This window comes from Triturus cristatus, chromosome 3_2 (genome assembly GCF_964204655.1).
Source record: "Triturus cristatus chromosome 3_2, aTriCri1.1, whole genome shotgun sequence".
Classification (NCBI taxonomy): domain Eukaryota; kingdom Metazoa; phylum Chordata; class Amphibia; order Caudata; family Salamandridae; genus Triturus; species Triturus cristatus.
This window is the reverse complement of record NC_140584.1, coordinates 50,814,645-50,830,281: the sequence shown is the minus strand read 5'-3', so window position 1 is coordinate 50,830,281 and position 15,637 is coordinate 50,814,645.

The window sequence follows — 15,637 nt, the reverse complement described above, 5'->3', positions numbered from 1 at the left end:
ATCAACTGCTCTTTAGTCTGACTGTTAATAAAGGTCGTTTGTATAGAAGTACACTTATAAAGTTTTTAGCTGACTAATTTTTATATAAAAAAAACATATTTACCTTGTACATAGTTTTTATGATATACCTATCTTTCCATCCTAGAGAGCATGCATTGATTCTGCAAAGACTTTCCATGAATTGTTTGCACAAGTTTCGTGTATGGTTTTTATATGTAAGTTTTGTGCTTTTATGACCTAATACGTCGAATAAAGCTTTTTGGATTGGATTGGAAACAAGGCTACAAGACATTGACAAAGCCAATAACTCTGAAATTGCCGAGGCCTATTAGCTTTGTCAATGCTTCTATGGCGCAGCTGTTGCTAGAAAATAATGTAAGCATCACTAGAGAGATGTTCGCTCCACCCACATGTTGTGAGCCAGGAGTACACGTTTTGATTGGGCAGAAGTTGTGTGCTTCCAGAAAAAAAAGTGCTTGTCCTCCACCAGCTTTGACCATTTTATTTATTTATCCAGCTGCCGTAGCTTTATCTTTTAGGGGCACACACATTAAATTGGACAGCTTTAAAGTGTTTTGGTAATTTATGTTGTTTTTTCTGTGGCGGCAACAGGGATGGGAGGGTAGTAGTCATTCATCTACATGGATTTTTAGGTCTGGCTTGACAGTGCATGCGTCACTTGACCTTTTAAACTACACTAATATTCTACAGTTCTTTTCTTCCACACAAACACACATCTATGCCCATGCTATTTACATGTAATGCTTCACATTACCATGCAATTTTCATTTAAAACCAGTGCTACTGGCATTGCCCATGCTTGTTAAATGATTGTGCGAGCCTTCTTCCCAAAAGGTTCTCTGCGTAGAAACAATAGATGTTCCAACGTCCAAATAGATGTTTGAATACTTATAAATGTTAAAAATGGTGTTGTTCACTAGAAGTCATTTAAAATTGTCTCCAAACACACACAGAGCTCTCCAGGGTCTCACTTATTATTTCACTTTTGACAACCTCCAGCCAACACTTGAGGATGCGACAACAGCTAAACATTGTATTGTCCTGTAATTCTAGAACACTTACTACCTCTGAGAAGGCTTTGAAGCACTTTATTTTTGGTAACACGCATCTCCATACCCAAAGTTAGTGGTTAGTTCAGTGGTTATTCATTGTTGTTGTAAATGTGCTGGTTATTGTGCTGGTTATTGAGCTAGTCTTGTGCTCGGAGGAAACTGAAGTATTTCCTCTAGTTTCTATCGGCAGAGGAATAACAATTTGGGTCAGGTCTACAGTTAGATGTGATTTGAACAGGCCTACCGATGACGTAGATCAATATCACACTGATATGTGACCAAACAAAATGAGAGTATGGTGACCGCAGGTTACACGTTATGCACACATATTAAACCAGGTTTTGTGCGGTCCCTGAAAGTTATCGACCACAGAATCCGTCGTTTTCATGCAGCATCGGAAGCTTCAGTGTTTAAGCTGCTTGGATACAAGGCAAGGAATTGAGGGTTCCGGCACTAAATGGAGCAAAATTGTATATATTTTTTAAGCTTATGCACATGGTGGCTGTGCGTACTATTTTCAATGCATAAGATGCTTCTACCGAAGAATGCAGAGTGAACAAAGCCCGGCGGGGCGCGCGCGCGCGCTTGGGGGTGGGGGAGCGCATTCCAGGTGGGGGAGCGGACCCTTTGAACTGCTCCCAAAAAGCAGATTGCATGGCGGCACGATGCGCGTGATTGTGCGCGTGCTAGCCATGCAATCCGCTTCCAAGCAGCACATTATCCCATGAGCTGTGCCACCACGTATTGAAGAGGTATACAATTGCTGCATACTGTGTACCCTTGTAAGCATTATCCATATGCAAATGGTCTGATTTAGCACCGTGCCACAAAAAAATTGATTGCTTTTGACAATATTACAATGCCTCATCCATTTTCAGCCCTTCCCCCAACCACCTCATGACACCAACAAAAGACTGAATGAAGAAAGGCAAGGTCCAGCAATATTGCCCACCGCCGGTCCCCTCGCAAACATCCATGGAAAGGTAATAAAAAATCCACTTACGTTCCGTTTATTAAAATGGCAGAATCCCTGCGTCCTTCTTGTTTTTGCTGGCACTGGTGGCGTTGGTGTATAGGAGCATTTGTTTGATCTCCACACCATCCATCCACTGCTCTGCAGCTTTGGCTTCTCCGGTCTCATTTCCGCTTGCTGTGCTCTAATTTAGAAATGGTTTTTGTGATGCGGGTGGCAAAATATATCATGTTTAAGTGCTGCCGCTGACATTCCTGTGTGCCGCAGTCTGCGGAATGTCAATTATGGATAAGGAGGTATGAGAAGTAATTCAATGAGCCCAACGGAGCACAAAGTTTGAAGACCCAAATACCTGCAGCACGTGAAATGAAAACTTGGCAAAAGTAAACTACGCATAATAAAACTTTGCCTTTTGCCAGGTGTTTCGCTGCTAAAATGAACATTACAAAGGCCCAAACTATGTACTGAATGTCAGCTTTTGGCAGAAGCACAACTAGAGCCATTTTTTTGTGGGGTTTACTAAAAATGTGTGGGGGGGGGTAGGGCGCGGCCGGATCTTCCAGAATATGCAGAGTGGAGCTGTAGGAGCTCTAAAGAATGAAAACACAAAGCCTCGTTAGTAAGTGAATGCACTTATAAAGACCTGTGAAGTACTCGGTGCGGCTGTGTGTGCCCGGGAAGCTGTCTCAGCCCGGACTGACACACACGACTTGGGGGGATGGGGGGGGAGGGGCTGGCTAAAGCCCTTTGAGCCCAATGGGCGTTGCGCGCCTTGGTTTGGGATGTCCACTGCTGCCGAGTAGCTGCTGAGCAGGGAGGCAGATAGATGGGAGAGTTTGGAGCAAACTTACAGGCTTATAATGCGACGGGGAGCAAAGTCCTTAGGCCTATGCGGAGCATGGTGAGACCACCAAAGGACTGTTTCCTGCTGCGTTTGTGTTCAGCTGGCCACAAGAAAACAAAGCCAAATCACACTGTGATTATGGTAAACGCTTGGAAGTCATACTGTGCACTATATAATGGCGCCGCGATGCTTGATGCTTTACTAATAGCAGTGTGGGCGATTTACAGGTGCTAATTAATCAGAACATATCCTTAAATTATTCCTCACTCACATTGCACGTATGACAAAGACCGTGTAAGTGCCTGTAACAAGATAAACTTCTCACAAAGACCACACAAATACTGAAGATCCCCTCCCACCTTTTGGAAGACAGGGCAGCACATTGTGCATTGCCTGTTGTCCAGCCCCCACCCCCCCAACCACAACGCGTGGCCTGGACACGGCAGGCAGCAGCGCCCAGGGTCACTCCTTCCTTATTGGCACCTGTGCGTTATGTGGCTCACTGCATCTAAACATCCTGTTATCCAATGCATACACCGAGGTACGTCAGCTACAGGGAGCATGGGAGAGCGATGGCTGTACGAGTGTAGGAAATGCAGTAAAAGATGCAGCGAGCAAGAGAAAGTGAGTAAAAGAGAAAAACAACGCAAGGCAGATTTAAAGAAAAGGGAGGGAAAGAGAGCCAGGCGATGGAGTTTAGGAAGGCAAGGCTAAGGAGCGAAAGAAACGACAAGACCAGAGGGGTGAAAGAAAAGAAAGGGACTTAGAGAAGTAAGGTTTGAAAGTAAAAGTAAGACAGAAGGGGAGATAGAAAGTTACGGCAAAGTCAGACAGTAACAGACAACAAAAGCCAGGAAATGGCAGAAAAGCTAAGCGAGGAGAGAAAGAGAGGCGAGAAGTGAGTGAAGATAGTGCGAGAATATGGAATTAGCAACTGCATGAAGACAAGGCCTGGTAAGGAAGTGGGATAAGGGAGGGGGTGGCAAATGGTGTGCACTTTCGCGGGTGCTTTGATGTTCTCAGTGGCCGCGCGGCTCACTGAGAACATCAAAGCGCCCGCGAAATGTACATGCAGGCTGCCAAATGGTGCGCGTGCCTGGCGCACATGCACTGTAGTTGGGGGCCTGGAAAGCACTGTTTGCACTTCCACATCCCCGTTTTCAATAGCTCTCGCCAGAGCAGCGCTAAAGCGCTGGCTCAGGCGAGACCTAAAAACGGAAAGCGCTCAGAGGGAAAAAGACCGGAAGATAGAAAGGTTGCAAAGCAACTATTTCAACAACCTGAGAAGTATGGACGAGTTTGGACAAAGAAAAATGGTAGCAACACCGTGTAGATCGGTCCATCTGATTAAGATTACCCAAATGATCACCTGATAGGCTTAAGTGATGAAATTAGTGATTATTGTGATGACTCAACCTCATCAGAGGGGGGACTGATAGAGTGGAAATTTTATCCTGCATGGTGCACCTGTTAGGAGTGCGATGTGATTACTTGCAGTACGCACTCACATATAATTCAGTGTTTAGTGAGACTAAATGTTAGAAGAAATGTAAATCAATTAACCTGTTCTTGTGAAATTATTACAATCCAGTTTAAAGCTTAACAAATGATTTATAGAATTGTATCGCAACATATAAAGGAAGTAACATATAACATATAACGAGTCCATGTAGATCCCAAGTCTACAGCGAACCAGCACCCGATGAGGAATGTCAGAACTACAAATCCACCTCAGCAGTGGCCCAGCAGCTCCAGAATTGTCGCTTCAAGTGGCCAGCTCCTGACCGTGCTGCGCTTCTTGCCCCTCATTGCCCAGCTGCACGTCTTTGCTGTTCATCTTCATTGCACCCAGCCCACCCGACCAGCGCATCTTCAAACCAGCTGTGTTCCTAGGGCCCTAGAGCCCTTGCGACCTCCACTTTCTCTTGAGAACTCTTGTACCCCTTGTACTTGCCTACAAGTCCCCCTTTGCTTTTGCAGGTGGCCCCCTGTCTTCGTAGAGCGCCAGCTACAAAGTTCCCCTTTTCTTTGTTTTCAAAGTTATCCAGGAAGCTCCAGAGAACTTGGCCTTGCACTTAGGACCTTTGCCCCCAAACTTCTGATTCTAAACAGTGAACTACTAAAGCAACTGCATTGTACTGATTTTGCAATTGCTTTTTTACTTCTATAGGAATTGTATTGTGCGTAATTGCTCCCAACTGTGACTATTGCATTTATTGTGATTTTATCGTATTGCGAAAAGTATTTACCTTGTCCCCGAAGTTTTTGGTCTAAATAATTAAATGAAAAGATGTACTATTTTACTTATTTGGAACCAACTTCATTTATTGAGTGTATCATTCTCGCCCACATTACCACAAAATAAACCGTTATCTACTTTTACCTCTGTAATTCAATAGGGGTCTCCCCGACCTCTCTGCACAGTATACCCTATTTTGGTGCACTATATAGAGAGACGGCTTTCCTACATGTGTCATTAAAAGTACATCTAGCCGCGATAGTGGCTCACTCAGGGGGATGCATAAGGAGAAGATTCTTCACCACCCCAGTGATCAATAGGTTTCTGGAGGGGGCAAAAAGAATAGTGCCACCAAGGAGTGTGCCCACACCCACGTGGAACCTTAACGTGGTACTGGCACAATTGATGAAAGAACCATTTGAACCACTCCCCAGGGCCACCTTGAAATTCTTCACGCAAAAAAATGCATTCCTAATTGCTATGACACCGCTTTGCAGAGCAAGCGAGCTGCAAGCACTCACCATACAGGATCCGTAAATGCATAAACACAAGGACAGAGTAGTTATGAGGACCGACCCACACTAATTTCCAAAGGTCATATCTCACTTCCACATAAACCAAGCTACGCAGACACCAAGGGGGTCATTAGGATGGCGGCACCCTATCGGTGCTGGGACCGGCCGCTAGACGTGCGGCAGTCCCGCACTGCCAATTAGGATGTGACTGCCACCCTGGCGGGCGCATTCCGCATATTTGACATTGCGGCGGGTGCTACTGTATGCAGCACCCGCTGCAATGCCAAAGAGGCATGTTGTGCATTGCCATTCACAACGTGGCAGGCACCACGTGGTGCCTGCCACCTTGTGCATGGCAATGAAGGGTGGTACCATAGGTACCCCCCAAGTGCAGCCTGCCACCCCTGGGGCCCGCAACGGGCCCCCAAAGCAATTCCCCGCCACCCTTTCCATAGCAGAGAAGCCACCATGGAAAGGCCTGTGAAACCCAGCATCCTAATATGGATGGCAGTGCCTGCTAGGCACCGCCACCAAATTAAGGTCCCAATCCGCCCGGCCGGCAATCGGAACGATTGCCGACTGGTGGAAAAGCAGCGGACGCACTTGGCGGCAGTAAATCAGGTTGAGATAGCGGGCAGATCTGGTGGTGGCGATCCACCCGCCATCATAATCACCCCTAAAGTTTTTTCCAAGAGCCACAGACTGAAGCAGGAAGAGAGTTACCCACACAGGACGACCCACAGGGTGATAATATGTTATATGAAGAGGGATACAACTCTTTGTATCATTCGGAGACAATAACAAAGGAGAATTGGTTCCAAGAACACAATTGCAAGGTGGACAACTCAGACAATTCAAATGTGTCTCAAGAGAACTGGTATACAGCTCAAAACTAAACCAAGCGCACATTTGACAAGAAAGAAAGGAGCTACATTGGCCTTCCTGGCCAAAGTTTCAATTAACGACATGTATGACAACTACATGCTCATCTGTACAAACATTCACAAAACACTTCTGCATTGACGTACAGGTGAACAGAGGCACAAGTAGGACAGAGAGTATTGAAACATCTGTTTACAAGCTCAACCTCCTCTCCAGCCTCCACAATGAAAAAAACCGCTACAAAGCCAATGCACAGCATGTGAATCCAGAAAAGGTTCAGTCTGCAAAACGAAATGGTTACTTACCTATAGGAGTAGTTTTGCAGCTTGAAGAATTTTCCGAATTCACATATGACTCACCTGCCTCCCCAGATAATGAGGCGAAACAAGTAAACAGGAGACATAAAGAGAGTACAGACGAAGGAAACAAACAACTGTAAATAGACTATAAAAAAAAAAGCATCTAAAGATGATGACCAAGGAAGGACACTTCCGGGAGGACTTCTGATGTCTGGAGAGGCTGTAGTAGGCACCAAATGGTGAGGTACATCGAGCACAACACCAACAAAAAAAGAGAGGATGGACTAGATGGCTGATTAATGCAAAGCATGTGAATCCAAAAAAATCTTCAAGCTGCAAAACTACTCCTACAGGTAAGTAACTATTTCGTCTTCTGTTGTGGTTCATGTTATGGCTGCTGAGTTGCTAAAATGTGAACAGAATAATCCTTGACTGACAAAGTAGGTCCATACGAGAATGGAGTGTCGGGCTGTTATCCAGCATGCTGGATGAGGAACATGATACAGAACAGCTACACGATTGCTATCCTAACACAGTCAATTCCAGCACTAAAAACCCACCTGCTACAAACCCACACAATACTACTGACTCTTCGACAAAACAAAGTCTCACTATCACCAAAGCCCATTCTCAAAACTGTCTACTAATAAATGCTTGATCCCTCTCTAAAAACAAATATCACATCTACGACCTTCTCACCGATGCAAAACCAGACATACTATTTGTAACTGAATCATGGTTGGGAGATGATATGGCTCTAGTCCTGCATGAAGCCGTTCCTCTAGGCTATCAAACGATCACCCAAAATCGTATAGGCAAAAAGGAGGTAGTCTAGCTGTTGTGTTCAGGCAAACATTACATATCACTAAAGTTGAAGACATCACCATAAAGAATTGTGAGGCTCTTCTCACCAGATGCAATCCTACACCGTCTTCCTCCTGTAACTTCCTGCTCCTTTACAGACCTTCACGTAGCAAGGCACGTAGCAAGGCGACATTCTCAGATGCACTTCAAGACACAGTTTCAAATCTGATAACAATACACTCCAATTTATGCGTTCTGGGTGACCTCAACATTTGGTTTGACAAACCCAATATGACCCATCCAAAAAGAATAGTCCAGAAACCCACACACATCGACGGACATATCCTAGATGTCATTTTTGCTAATACCGAACTAGTTACATTTCAAACTATAACTCCAGTCACATGGTCAAAACACCACTTGCTTGCTTTCCAACATAAAACAACACTAAGCGACTCACCTAAAACTACCTTACATCCATCCACCTATCGACTATGGAACAAACTCCATTTGGAACACTTAGAAACACAACTAACATCCAATACAAATCTAGAAACAATAAATTCTGTTTGAAACCCATATGAGTGGTTACAGGAAGCTTTTGACATCTTGGTACCACTCAAAACCACACAAAAGAACAAAAGAATAAATATGCCTTGGAGAAACAGACATAAAAAACAAATTAGAAAGCTGAAATGTACCTGGCTCAAAACAAACGCCAAACAAGACAAACTTCACCTACAGAAAATTAAAAGATTATACAAGTCAGCTATCAAAGAAGCTAAGAAAATGTACTAGTCAGACAGAATTCAAAATGCTAAATGTGCGAACAAAGAATTCTATAAAATACTCAATGAATTTCGCAAACCAAATTGCCTAGAAGGAACTCATCCTGTTACTCAAGATTTCACAGACAAACTGGCAAATCATTACACTGACAATGTAAACACGTTGGACTCGTACCTAAAACCGAGACAAAGCACCAGCACTAGCCCTTTGACCAAACAACAATCCAGGAATACTCTAAGCCAGCCTCTCCGTTCCTTCCAACACATCTCACACGATGAATTTATGGCCCTGGTCAAAGCAAGTAGGCCTGCCGGCGGCCCTTCTGACCCGTGTCCACGACAAACTTTCAAGACAATTCTTTTAACAACCTCTGCTGCCCCTCCAGTAAGAAGAATCATCAACTATTCCTTAACTACCGGAATATTTCCAGAAGAACTCAAAAAGTCATACATACGCCCTTTACTGAAGAAAACAAACTTGGACCCACTAAAACCTGACAGCTACTGGCTCATTACAAATGGACCTTTCCTGGGCAAACTGATAGAAAGAGCAGCATTCGCCCAGATGTCACAATTCATTGATGAGAATGACATAATTTCAGACTTCCAAACAGGTTTCCGTACGGGAAGAGGCACAGAATCTGCCCTCCTTGCCATCTGGGATGACCTGAAGAGCACAGTAGACCGCAAGGGGGTTGCTGCGCTTCTCCTCTTAGACCTCTTGGCTGCCTTTGACATGGTTGACCATGACACTCTGAAACAAAGACTCTATGATGCGGGCATAGAGGGGACTGCTCTAGACTGGATCGCGTCCTACCTTCGGAACAGAACTAATGTCATCCATACCCAACCATTCTCATCCAAACCGTACTCCACAAAAGCAGGGGTCCCTCAAGGCTCTATCATCTCTGCAATGCTTTTCAACATCTACATGAAGTCATTACCGGTACTGATCAAGCCATTTCACCTCACGTGCTATAACTATGCAGATGACACGCAAATACTTCTTCAACTGGATTGCCCCAAAGATATTGGAAACGCCCCAATTTTCAGTTGTCTCAGAGCCATGGATTAGTGGATGACTTGGAGCCACCTCAAATTGAATGCTTCCAAAACGGAAATACTCACATGTGGCGATTGGCAACATTATGACCTGCTTGCCGCCTGGCCTGATAAACTGGGATCACCACCTAAAGTATCGAAGGAAGTAAGAATCTTCGGAATGGCCATGGACTCCAAGCTGTCGATGAATGCCCAAGAGGACAAACTAGCAAGATCAAGCTTTGTCACTATAAAAACGCTGCGACAAATTTTCCTTCATTTGGGATTTCCACACAAGGTCCAAGCTACCATCTCCCTTGTTCTTTTCAAACTCGGTTACGCCAAAAGCCTCTACAACGGATCACCTTTAACGATCACGAAAAGACTACAATGGATTCAGAACTCGGCTGCCAGACTACTCTTGCATATCAAACCGCGAGACCACATCTCACCTGCCTTGAAAGCCCTGCATTTTTTATGCGTTGCCAGAAGATCCACGTTCAATCTGCTTTGTATCACCCACAAAGCAATCCATGGAATGGGACCGCTCTTCATCCGAAAGAAAATCACCAAACACTTTCAAAAAGGAAACTCCGCTCTAAAATGGCACCTCACCTTAAAATCCCAAGATACAAGAAAAAAAGCATGGGTGACACATCCTTCTCTGTTCAAGCAGCCAAACTATTTAACTCTTTACCCCTCAACATAAGCTCCACGGACAGCCACCTTATTTTCTGAAAACTGCTCAAGAATTGGCTCTTCTCCACATAAGCACCATACGCAAACAGAAATTTACAGCATATCTCTCTGAATATAATCATTTATTTTTACTATAAATATGTACCTATCTTTGTGTATTGCTTTGTATAAACATGTAGAATAATTATGTAAAAAAAAAAATAATAATAATAATAAATAAAGTACAATAATACATGAAAACCGGAGTTTATCTGGTGCATCTTTGGTCTACATGTACTTCTTCCATTGTGCATCTATGTACCTTCCATGTACTTGGATCTGTGTGTTTGTTACTCCTCCTGAAAAGCATATCCAATGCACTACCCTATTTCTCATCCTGTACCTCTATCAATATCTTCAATTAACATATACCTACTCCCTTTATGCATCTATATACTTTCAATGTACTTATGGATCTATATATTTATCACTTTCTTCTAATTCAGCATTCTTTCTACTGCTCTTTCCAATGCACTACCCTATTTCTCACCCTATACATCAATCAATATATCCTCTACACTCACTCTCTCATTTATCCCAAACCTCATACCACTACTATGATCCCCAAAATAACCCTTTCCAGACTCTCCCTTACTTACCCCTCCTTGCATCATCTGACACCTCTTTTACTATACCAATCCCCAAAACAAACCTTTCTAAACTCTTCCCTCTGACTCTTCCCCTCCACATCCCCTTTTTACTCATCCAGAAGCCTCCTCCTACTGCTATGACCTCCAAAAAAATCTTTCACTCGCCTATCCCTCCACTATCTTTTTCAATCGAAATACCAGAATAACAGGTTCACTTCTCAAATTTCATTTTCCACTATACTAATTAACCACTAATCCTGTATGGGTCCCAGAGTAGCATGCTACTCGCCAACAAAGCTCTTCAACACCTTATCTGAGGTAAGCAAGCATTATATAAATGCAAACATTTTTCCCTCTTCTATCCCTCTGCTACCTTTCTCTATCCAACTGAATAACACTTCCACCACTCAAACTACTTTCATATTTGACTATACTAATTTTCAACACTAATACCTTAATGGGTTCCGGAGTAGCGTGCTACTCGCCAATAAAGCGCTTCAACACCCCATCAGGGTTACAAGCGCTATATAAATGCAAACCTTTTCCCTTTTCTACCCCTCCCCAAAACTTTTCAATCCAAATAACTGACTAATGGCCTATTGGTGTCTGTTACCCGCACCTCGACATCTGTTTTCAATTATCGTGCCCAGACACAGGAGTGATAATTGAAAACAGATCGCTCGCTGTGGCGCGCACGCTTGTCATCCCATGTCATCCCATGTTTTCAGTAAGCGAAAGTAGTTATCATCTTTACTATTTAGCATTCCAATCACCCACATTTATGTACGTATGCCTTTCATAACGAATCTCAAAACTACCAGACCTGCTCCAGATGACTGTAAAAAACGATTGTCAGCCTACTTCAATCACAGCATGCTCTCCTCAGTCCAATACTTTGGAGCTTGAATTTACCTCTTAACCGAGAGAGGATTTCCACTTGTTGAAATTTTTTTTGTACGTGAAATTACATTTGGGCCCAGTATGAGTATTGTGGTAGGTGCGAACCCGTTAGCACTTTTTTTGGAGAAAACGAAAATAAGCAATAAGCGGCCACTTTGGATATCAGTAACATGCTTTTTGCCATGTTTTGTGAAACGATCGATTCATTTTGTTCACTTAGAAAACAAACTCTTGCATGGACCGTATCCATATCTTGCAACCTTGTATTTGATGTTCTGATACTCTGTTAATTGCTTCCAGTGGCATGCCCCAGGTATTCTTTTCCCAATTAATTTCCTGGTCCTTGGAAAGTTTGCGGTTTTCATTGATGAAAGTGATTCTCGTTCGTGAAATGGTGTTTAGACTAATCTGACTTCTGGTGTTTTGAAGTACAACATCGGCCTCATGTGTGTATCATACACTGATGGCGACTTTCTTCAGCACTGGTCTTCTGTCACGGTTGCGATGCAAGTCATCGTATTTAAGAACCTTTTGTAAACTGAGGAGCTTGGAGTTAAGGAGGGGGTGGGGGTGGTAGGGGGTAGAAAACACACGCATCTAAAATCCAGATGGCACCTAAACCGTTGCTACAAATTATTCTTTATTTTCAATGCACACTTGTTGCCCCGGAATGACTGGCGCGGCTGTGTTAACGTTTACATAATCAACGCAGACCGTCAGCTAGCCTAATGCTTGTTTGAGCAGTAGTATGAATGGCATGCTGAACACTGCAGGGGTGAAGTCTGTTACAGGCGGACTAATACATATTTAGGCTAGATTATATATTTGGGGTTGATTGACCATTTTCTAAAAATACATGTCGGAGTCGTGTGGTTCCCTGGGAAAGTACATTTGAATTGTAAACAGTAATTTCTGTGCCGTTTTACAGGTGCTACTGCTTATCACGTTGTTTAGAGTATTTTGCTAATTGTAGCCCATTTTATGTTGGTTTGCTTTCCCGGAAAAAGGTGTTTTTTTCTCTTACACGTTCGCCACCTTGGCATGTCCTAATGGCCTTCGTTTTCGTTAAGCCACTGGGTTTGGGTTTCTTTCAACACAGAGCAGTGTTGCCAGTGAGATCAGGTTTTCATTGTCATTGCTTTAAATCGGACATCTTCATGCTTGTTAACTTCTTTTCTTCCTAAATGTATACCTCTCCATTATGTGGAATTTGATGCTTCCCGTTAGTAGCTAGCCAAATTTCTCCTTCTTATGCTTGTTATGTTTTCAAAGTTGGACAACTTTTTTTATTTTAAGACTCCCAGCCAATGCAATAGGTCTCGCATTATTAAAGTTTGAGCTACTGGCATTGTGAAATAATGCAACACCAATAGCTCAAACTTTAATAATGCGAGACCTATTGCATTGCAAATGCTTGTTTCCTCTTCTATCCTTCCGCTAACCTTCCGAATCCAAGTAACTGACTAACCTATCCACCACTTTAATTACTTTCTTATTTCACTATACTAATTCAACACTAATCCTTTATGGGTCCCGGAGTAGCGTGCTACTCGCCAAAAAAGGGCTTCAACACCCCATCAGGGGTAACAAGTGCTATATAAATACAAACCTTTTTTCTTCCTCTATCCTTCGGAATCCAAATAACTGAATAACCTATCCACCACTTTAATTACTTTCATATATCAGTATACTAATTCAACACTAGTCCTTTATGAGTCCCGGAGTAGCGTGTGACTCGCCAAAAAAGCGCTTCAACGCCTCGTCAGGGGTAGTAAGCGCTATATAAATGCATTTACAATACAATATAGGGCTCATAGTAGTGTGACAAACTGGCATATTACATTTATTTTGAATATTTCTTAGGCTAATGATATACGTTGAAATTAACGTATTAATATAGTTTAGAGAATGCTCCTGCTGAACATGCTAATGATTTTATGGAAATGCTAGCGTAAATAACATGTATTCATTATTTTAACCTAGGTTGTTGTCGTGAATCTGAAGTACATTTTGAATGTTCTCGTTTCTGTAACTAATGCTCGGATTCTCATGTGAAATTCGTAGAATGTTGCTTGCTTTGTGTTTTGCATTACAGGCGTAAAATGTTTGTTAGTGAAGAGTAATGGTATTATTCCATTAGATAGTTGCAGAATGAAGGAGTTTCAGTTTGCTTGGCCTGTTAAAGATATGGTATGGGGAGGTGCATTCACAGGGGAAGAAGAAAAGACCAAGGACGAACTGTTGCAGAGGGGCGCACATGGAGAAGGCCCTGAAAGGAATCGGTGTCATGGAAAGGTTTGTGGCTGAGCCTACTGTGGAGTACGTGTGAGAAAAGCATTATGGGACATTGGCTGAATGTTACTTTGAATATATAATGCATTGTAGAGAGGGTCCGTTACCCCCATTCCTCTTTGTCCTCTCCACAGAGAACACATGAGTGCTGGCTTGCTCTTTTTCCCCGAATGATAGTTTCCGGTCCAGGGAAGGCCTGGCTTGGCAGTTTGGGCTGGACTGTTCCAAAGAGGATCAGGGTCATGACTGATTTGCATTTGGCTGAGTCTGAACTGGGTTGGCGAAGTGAGCTAAAGAGTGATGATGGATTCAACCCAGATCTGTGACTGGGGGTGAGTGTCTGAAAAGTGTTAAGCGCTCTATCGTCTCCTTGTGTTTGCTTTGTTTGCCCTAAGTTGGGTGGGACGCCATATCTAGAGTTAGTGTAGAGATAGATAGAGTTAAATGATGTAAATTCAAATTCAAATTTATTTATTATGTTTTGGCTCTCAAGAGGGCCACATAAACGTATACAATACACAACAACAAATACACAGAAAATACAAGAATTTAAAAACAAAATTCAACCCGTCATAGCTATACATCAGAAAATCAATCTAACAAAGCCGGACAGACAAAATATCACCAGGGATATTAATAAATAGCTAAAAATCCTTTAAAAAAGTAAAAAATATAAGAACAGAACATTTCGTTCGGAGGACAATAAAGTGCATGAAGGAAATCCTTTAAAGTGACAATGCTAAGGCGGATACAAATTACTTTTAGCCATCGATTGCGCAAATTACGTAACATAGGACAAATCAATAATACATGCATACAGTCCTGGGTGTTCAGTTTACATAAATTGCACAAAGCAGAAGTGCCATGCCATTTGGATAACAGTAGATTAAGTGGAATTAAATCATAGCGTAACAAAAACCAAAACCTACGTATCCCATGCGGTAGATTCCATAGGGCATAGGGTTGTGGCTGTTTCAACCTATAGGAGGAGATGAGAGGTTCCACATTCCTTTTATCACCAACTGATTTTTTATCGGAGAGGAAACAAAACTCCCACGAAGCCTCCTTGAGGACATGTTTTAACTGTGTGGAGGAGTAGGAGAATAGAACACCTTCATCAAGTTTCAGTATCTTTACAGCCCTTCTAAAGTTGCTTACGAGTTTAGAGAACTCTTTAAAATTGCCCAAAAGTTCATTTTTGAGGAGAACTCGCAGGGTGCCATCTCGCGCTCTAGCCAAACTGGCCACCCATCTTATTAGGGCGCATAGACCCTGAACCCAGGAACTCCTGAGTCCAAAGTCAAGCCTACAGGCGGCTAGTGGGCAAGCATTGTTTAGAATCGAGAGGGATCTTAAGAGTTTCCCCTCAATCTTATGGCAGAAGTCCCAGTTTTTCACCTCTATTAATTCAATACCATACAAGATAGTTGCGGGGATTTTTACTCTAAAAACTTCTAGAAGACTGGAAAAGTGTCTTTTCCCCGTTGCCTGGTATAAGGACTTTAACCCATTGCCATGGGCAAGAGCTTTGCGGGAGCAGTGCTCTATATGGAGTTTCTCACTCATATTGGCCGAAAATATTTTTCCCAAAAAAGTATAGGAAGTTACGACCTCCAATCTATGCCCTCCAATAGCCCAACCGTAATTTGTCGAGCGGCA